The sequence below is a fragment of the Camelus bactrianus genome, chromosome 20 (assembly GCF_048773025.1).
Source record: "Camelus bactrianus isolate YW-2024 breed Bactrian camel chromosome 20, ASM4877302v1, whole genome shotgun sequence".
NCBI lineage: Eukaryota > Metazoa > Chordata > Mammalia > Artiodactyla > Camelidae > Camelus > Camelus bactrianus.
In genome coordinates, this window is record NC_133558.1 from 4548635 (window position 1) to 4555603 (window position 6969).

The 6969-nt window shown below is 50.4% G+C and overlaps 1 long non-coding RNA gene across 2 annotated transcripts; it reads right to left on the reverse strand.

Moving 5' to 3' along the window:
• Positions 1-239: 239 nt before the first annotated feature.
• On the reverse strand, positions 240-6532 carry LOC141574194 (uncharacterized). Of its 2 annotated transcripts, none has more exons than XR_012500939.1 (2): positions 5785-6532; positions 240-394 (listed from the first exon to the last, which is right to left on the reverse strand). It is a non-coding gene; the product is annotated as an uncharacterized LOC141574194 (long non-coding RNA). The 2 variants fall into 2 exon arrangements; XR_012500940.1 differs by having other exon boundaries at positions 240-1830.
• Positions 6533-6969: the final 437 nt, after the last annotated feature.

Genomic DNA, 6969 nt, shown 5'->3' on the forward strand with positions numbered 1-6969 from the left:
CTCAGAATCGGACTGCAATTGGAGATGGTTTTTAAAGAGGTAATTAAGTTAAAATGATGTCATTAGGGTGGGCCCTAACCTGATCTAACTGGTGTCCTTTTAAGAGGAGGGGCTGGCGCGCATATCTGTGTCCGCAGAGGGAAGGCCACGTGAAGTCCCACGGCGAAGATGGCCGCCTGCAGGCAAGCGTGTGTTAGTCTGTGTGGGATGCTGTGATAAATACAACACTGCGGACCGGGTGGCTTAAACAGCAGACCTTTATTTCGGCACAATCCTGGAGACTAGAAGCCCACGATTAGGGTGCCAGCAGTGCTGGCTTCTGGTAAGAGCTCGCTTCGTGGCTTGCAGGGTCTGCCTTTTCTCTGAGTCCTCGCGTGGACTTCCCATCATGTGCCTGCAGAGAGAGAGAGAGAGAGAGAGAGAGAGAGAACGTGGGCACACTGATGTCCCTTTCTCTTCTTACAAAGACACCAGTCCTATGAGATAAGGGCCCCACTCTTATAACCTCATTTAACGTTTACCTCCCCAAAGGCCCCATCTCCAAACACAGTCGCCTTGGAGGCTGAGGCTTCAGCCTGTGGATTTTAATGGGGACCCTCCTTAGTCCATAACACAAGAAAAGAATCCTCAGAAGAACCCAGCTCTGCTGGCGTCGTGGGCTGGGACTTCCAGCCTTCAGAATCATGACAATAAACGTCTACTGTTTCAGCCCCCTCCCCGTCCATGGCACTTGGTACCACAGCCCGGGGCCACTAACACGCCGCCTGGCCGTGCAGATGCACTTCTGGGCTGCTCCCGGGGCAGGCGTTCTCGACCCCGGCGCTGTTGGTACTTGGGGCCGGCTCACCCGCTGGGGTGGGGGCTGCCCTGTGCACTGCAGGGCGGGTGGCAGCATCCCTGGCGCCTGCCCACCAAGGGCCAGCAGTGTGTCCACTGCCCTCCCGCCCCAGTTCTGAGACCCCACAATATCGCCAGACTTTGATGTCCCCTGGGAATAAACTCGCCCCTGACTGAGCGCCGCTGTTTTAAGGAGGCTGAGGCTGCCATGTAGGGGTGGGTCTTTACTTTGAACCCCGTATGCTTTGTAGGGTATACAGTTTTCACAGAAAGCAAGTATTCCTTCTGTTAAAAAAATTAAGGGGAGAAGTTGGGGGGTGATGATAATGTCAACCGCTACAGTGACAAAGATGGTCATTGGGGAAGCACTTAGCAGCGGCCTGGAGGTGCTGCTGGTGACCTGTGGGCACGTTCAGTGGTGCGGTTGGGGGATGAAGCCAAGTGAGCGAGGATTCAAAAGGACCTGGGAGAGAGGTGTTTGATAATGAATGGAGTGAGGAGAATAGAAATAGATTAGGGACTGTGGTGGTACACACTTCTCAGAGGCTACTACTTTTCCTAATTTTAAAATCCCAAAGAAGGCGGGGAGGGGATAGCTCAGTGGTAGCGTGCATGCCTAGCATGCATGAGGTCCTGGGTTCAATTCCTGGTACCTCTATTAAATTAAATCAAACAACAAAAACCCCTGAAAACCTAATTACCTTCCCCCTATTAAAAAAAAAAAAAGCAATACAAAAAAAAAATCCTGAAGAAAGGCTTTTCGGAATTTGCCTAATTGGAGAAACTTTTGGGACCCTGTGAAGTTTAGCAGCAATTCCAGAATAACTTGACCTTGCCCGTCCGAGGAGATGGCTGTGCTTGTTTGCTAGGGCTGCTGTCCTCTCTGGAACACGGTACCAGGCTGTGGGCGTCAGCTGCAGGCACGGGTTGTCTCAGCTCTGGGGGCTGGAGGTCCACGCTGGAGCTGGGGGCAGGGTTGGCTCTTTCCGGGGGCTGTGAGGGAGGGGTCTGGTCCAGCCTCTCTCCTTGGCTGGTCGATGACCATCTCCTCCCTGTGTCCTCACATGGCCTCTCCTCTGCCCTTGCCTGTGTCCTAGTCTCTTTTTATAAGGACACCTATCAGATTAGATTGGGGCCCACCCCAGTGACCTCATTTTACCTTAATTACCTCTTTAAAGTCCGACCTCCAAACACAGCCCCATTCTAAATTAATGGGTGTTAAAACTTCAATATATGAATTTTTTTGTGGGGGCAGGAAGGGACAGAGTTCAGGTTGTAACCAGTGACCATCTCGGAGGGACTGTGGTGCCAGATGGTTCCCTGCCAGCAGTGTTCCCCACCTCCATCGCAAGAGCAGTCAGAGTGGCCACCACTGACCACGGCCTGCAGCCGCTCCCCCTCCCTCCTCAGGCCCAACGTCATCCCCATAGTGACACACACATTACGTTCCTGGATCCTGAATGAGAACTGGCCGCTGCTCATTCATCCTGGGGGTACCCCACCTATTTGAATCATCTCAGGGCCCCTCCTGTTTCTTTCCTTACTCGTTGGTCACTTGAACTTAAAGACTTTAAATAAACTGAGAGTTCAAAGCCACAGTGTACATAATCATGTTTGGGGTTTAGGAGGTAGACAGGGAACCTCCCTAAAGTGTCACCATCTTCTTGGCCCTTTGGGGGAACTGAGGCAGGCCTGCGATGGAAAATGCAGGCCAGAGGAAGCTTTCCCCTGGGAGAGCCGCGCTCCTAGAGAGACATCCTGTTTACTCTGAGTCATTTCTGAGCGAGTGTGTCAGCTCCTGTTTTGGGGTAATTTGCTAATGACACGGTATCTCTATTAAAGATGTCTATAGAAAGGTAAAAACAGGTCGAGCATTTTCTAAATAGCTCTGGTGCACGGCGGAGTGGTGAAAGGGACGTCAGTTCGTTTTAAGGCAAAATAAAGCTACCCTTTGTCACCCCCAACCACCCTTTACTTCATCCCATGGCAAACAAGACAGCCCTCAACGAAAGAAAATGAAAACGCTGTTCTTGACTGGATTGCTTCAGAAATATGCTTGGATCGGAGAGTTCCAGCTTTTCCGGGATTCATTCTTACAGCGTCTAACCCTTGTGGTTTTTTGGTAGGAGGTAATTTCTGTGCTGGTTATGATTTGAAGGAGCTGGCTCCCAGCTCAACCTTGCTTAAATTGGAACAAGATGTCACCAGTGGTCTTACTTCCATGGTAGACACTTGAAAATAGACTCTTGTCAGACAGACGGGGTCAGGCCATTCCCGGGACTCGTGTGAGTTTCCACGGCTAGAAATGACACCGGCCTCCCGTCACTGCATCTCAAGTGCCTCGTACCATGTAGGAAGTGTGAGCTGTTGTGGGCGGGTTTTCCTTTTTTTTCTTTTTTTTTAACGCAATGAAGGCAAGGGCAAAGAATTTTTCATAAAAACAAGTGACAAATTTCACTCAAGTTACTGACACATACAAGGAAAAAATTAGTTTCTGCTTTGAAGTTAAGCAGACACAAATGGGACTGGTTCTCCAAAGGAAAAGTTGGAGTTTAGTTATGATACATCCCCTCCCAGAAATCTAGGAAATTATACATACTGTACCCTCTGTTTATAAGAATATGAATAACATGATTGTGTGCACAGGGTCAGCTGCAGTTCAGATGGGAATTTACCGCTGTGAGTAGCAACGGCAGGAAGGCAGAGAGCCGCTGTTAACCCCTTGTTCACATCATCCACATCCTCCTTCTAAGCAACACTTAGATCGGAAGCTCCTTGAAGCCAGGAACTATGCCTTTGAGGTCTTTAGATGCCTCCCCCATCTAGTGTGGGGCACACAGTAGGTCTTCCAGGGGATGAGTGAATCCCATTTGATCAAGGAGAGAAGCAGTGTTTACTTCTCACATGGAGAAATGCGAGGGGTTGTATTTTAGCTGCACTGTTCAGAGTCCCCCATGGGCTGAGCACCTGAGTGCTACCGTGGACTTGTTCCAAGTCCAGCCACTTCCTTCCACCTCTCCCAGTAGGACAGTGCCATTGGCAGCCACCACAATGCCCCCACGACTGCACCTGCTGTGAGCCAGGCTCTGCGCTCAGTGTTTCCCATGCCTCCATCCCAGGTGTCCTCCCCACCACCCAACGGTGGGCTCTCTCTTCATTTTGGGAATGAGGAAAGGCTGGCCCAGACAGCTTAAAAGTAGCTTGCTTGAAATCATGTAGTAAGAAACATGACCAAGACTCACACTCGGGCTGGCCTCAGTCCCAAGGCCACCTCACCACGCTGCCCTCCATGATTTTCCCAAAGGGATCATGCGTTGTTCGCAAAGCCAAGCATTTTGAAACAACGTGTATTCAGGGTGGGAGAGCTTGGGAGTAGAATCAGGCCACTTGTGGGATGTTGAGGATTTCACGTAAATCCCAGCCTATGACCCAGTCCCTCACATTACCATCACTGGAGGGTTCTATTTTAAACAAGATTATCCAGGGCGATCCTCAGCAGTAGAGCCACCAAGAATACCAGCCGTAGGAAAAGACGTGGGAGGAAGGAAGAAGCTGATGGGTAGGGGAGGCTGGCTGGGGCCAGAGCAGCCCCAGGGGCTGGAGGACAGGGTGGGGGAGGAGGGAGGTGGTGTTTTGAACTGCAGCCTCCGTCCAGCCCTCACTGCCCAGCCTCTGCGGGAGGAGGGTGGGGCCAGTTCAGGGAGGACTGTTTGTCAGCATCTCGGGACTTTTTTCAGCACCAGCTGATGGCACCGCATCTTTCCCTTCCAGTTTAAGGCCCCTCTGAGTCACCAGGCCATTCCGGCCACCTGCGGTCCCCACACTGGGGCTGGGGAGGAAACTCAGGCAGCACAACAAGCCTGCATTTGGAGTCGGACAGATCCACTTGTGATCCGCACCAGTTGTGGGCAGACTGCTTACCAGCCCTGTATCCTCCTTGGGGGTAAAATGTCCACCTTCCAGAACTCCAGTCAAAATGAGTCCTAGCATGAGATGTTCAGAGCAATGTCTGTTACCTAAGAAAGGTTCAGGGACTGTTACGTCCTATTCTAAACTCACCCATCCTCAGTCCCCCAGGTAGGGGGCAGCTCCACATTGTGACCCTCTTGGGACAGCCCAGCATGGGGTACACCTGCCTTTGGGCCGGAGCGCTAGAGAGAAGAGAGCTTCCACTGCTCTTCTTCTCCTGTGTTTCTAACCATGCTCCTAGTTTGCATACAGTACATGTGGTATATATTTTATATATATAAAATGGAATCTTACTCAGCCATAAAAAGAAAGAAATAATGCCATCTGCAGCAACATGGGTGGACCTAGATTATCATACTAAGTGAGGTGAATCAGACAGAGAAAGACAAATATTACATGATATCACTTATATGTGGAATCTAAAAAATAGTACAAATGAACTTACTTACAAAACAGAATCAATCACAGACACAGAAAGTAAACTTATGATTACTAAAAGGGAAAGGGGGCAGGTGGGAGGAATAAATTAGGAGTATGGGATTAACAGATACACACTACTGTATATAAAAGAAATAAACAACAAGGATCTACTGCACAGCATAGGCAATTATATTCAGTATCTTGTCATAACCTATAATGGAAAAGAATCCGAAAAAAAATGTGTGTGTGTGTATAGTATAACTGAATCGCTTTGCTGTACACCTGAAACTAACACAATGTTGTAAATCAACTATATTTCAATTTAAAAAAAAGAATAGAAGTTTGCCCACATGGTGAATTCAGACTGGTCAACTTGACCAAGCTGAAGCTACACTCCCCAGAAGCCCCTTTTCTGTGCGGCTCTGGGTTAGCACAGGCCATGCGGGACACTGGTATGAGGCCCGGGAGACGGAGGAGATGCAGCAGCCCTGTGTGTCTCCAGGACGTCAGTGCAGGACTGGCTGTGGCCCCCCTGCGGTTGCAGATCTGTAGACTTACCTTGTTGGGATGAGGCAGCAACCAGGCCTGCAAGGACGTCCATTCCCGCTGGACTTTCTCGTTCAACTTCTTAGACTCCTGGGCCAGGGTGTGTTCAGCTCTGTGGTGACAGATGCCCGCCTCCCCAGCAGCATCACCGAAGGTAGGGGTGTGAGAGGCCGCCCTGGGCTCCGCTCAGTCTTCCGGGCTCCCAGCGGCTTCTGGGCTGCCTTTCACGAGCACCTTCCTTCCCTGCTGCCTGCCCTGTGGGCTTTTTCAGCTTCAGCACCAGATGCAGAAGCAACAGCCATGCACCCACCATTTAACCAGCTCCCACTGGTTGTTTGGGGAGCAGACCCCTCGTTCTGTGTCACGCCAGTGGTTCCACTTCTCTGGTGGAAACGTGCCCGGTGGACCAGTTAAAGATGGCTGGGAAGCGTGGTCCTGGCAAGAGGCAAAGAAAGAGCAGAGTCGTGAAATGGCAGCGTATCTGCAGGGAACCACGGGCGGCTGGCTTGGTATTTCCAGAAATCAGATAAGAAGCAAGGAGAAGAAGATGACACTAGCGAGACAGGAAATGGCCAGGCCGTGGAGGGAATCAAACACCAGGCCGGAAGCTTGGCCGATACGGGAAGTAGCTGAACGAAGGAGCCTTCTACATGTGAGATAAACAGGCTTCGAGCAGTTTATACAATCCTTCATGTTACTTTTTGTTCTCTGAGTCATGTTCCATATGACAAATCTCCTTTAGTCTACACTACTTGCTTTAAGAAATGTTTTCTAGTGTCAGATAACAAGACTTAGGGAACATCCTATCGGGACCGGATAGGTCATGCTGTCTAGTAAATAAACTGCAGATTTCAGTGGCTTTAACACCACAAAGGGTTTTTTCCTGCTCATGTTGTGCTGGTCAGATGGCTTTCTTTGGTGGCTCCTTATCAAGCAATGTCTCAGGGGCTCAGGATCCTTTTATCTTGTGACACTGCTACCTTGAATGTGTGGTGTGTGAGATTGTCAAAAGAGGGGCTGAGACTGTGGACAGTCCTGCCAGTGGGGGCAGGGGGGTCATTGGCCGAGCATGACTTTCCGACAGCTCAGCCTGGTCCCTAACTGCTGGGAGGCCAGGAAACGTGGGCCAGGAGGAGGAGGAGGAGGAGGAAATTAACATGGGAGCCGTTCAATGCATAGCATTGTATCTGCCGCCCT